Genomic DNA, 248 nt, shown 5'->3' with positions numbered 1-248 from the left:
GGCGACTGAGTGTGTGGTGACTTCTTGGGCTATCTCTAACCGTGCGACAAAGTCTTGCACGAGCCCGGGCAAGATCTCTAGAAGCGAGGGTCATCAGAGCCGTTTATTATAAAATGACGACTCTGGTTGATCTAAAGGGGCTTGTTTCTACTAGTCTTACAATCGTGATGAGTTTTGCCGCTCATAGCGAAGCGGATCTGGCATGAATGTGTTCGTGGTGACCGAAGAACGATAACCAGTTTGTGGTA

At 48.4% G+C, this 248-nt stretch overlaps 1 protein-coding gene across 1 annotated transcript in view; it reads left to right on the top strand.

Annotated features, from left to right (window-relative positions):
- PHALS_08811 (ATP:guanido phosphotransferase, N-terminal) overlaps window positions 1-248 on the top strand; it is a gene marked incomplete at both ends in the record, with an annotated part of 1,438 nt that overhangs the window by 238 nt on the left and 952 nt on the right. The gene's annotated exons all lie outside the window — the stretch shown is intronic.

This window comes from Plasmopara halstedii (assembly GCF_900000015.1).
Source record: "Plasmopara halstedii genome assembly, contig: Scaffold_323, whole genome shotgun sequence".
NCBI classification, from domain to species: domain Eukaryota; phylum Oomycota; class Peronosporomycetes; order Peronosporales; family Peronosporaceae; genus Plasmopara; species Plasmopara halstedii.
The sequence above is the reverse complement of the archived record's forward strand: the minus strand, read 5'-3'. Positions and strand labels throughout refer to the sequence as shown.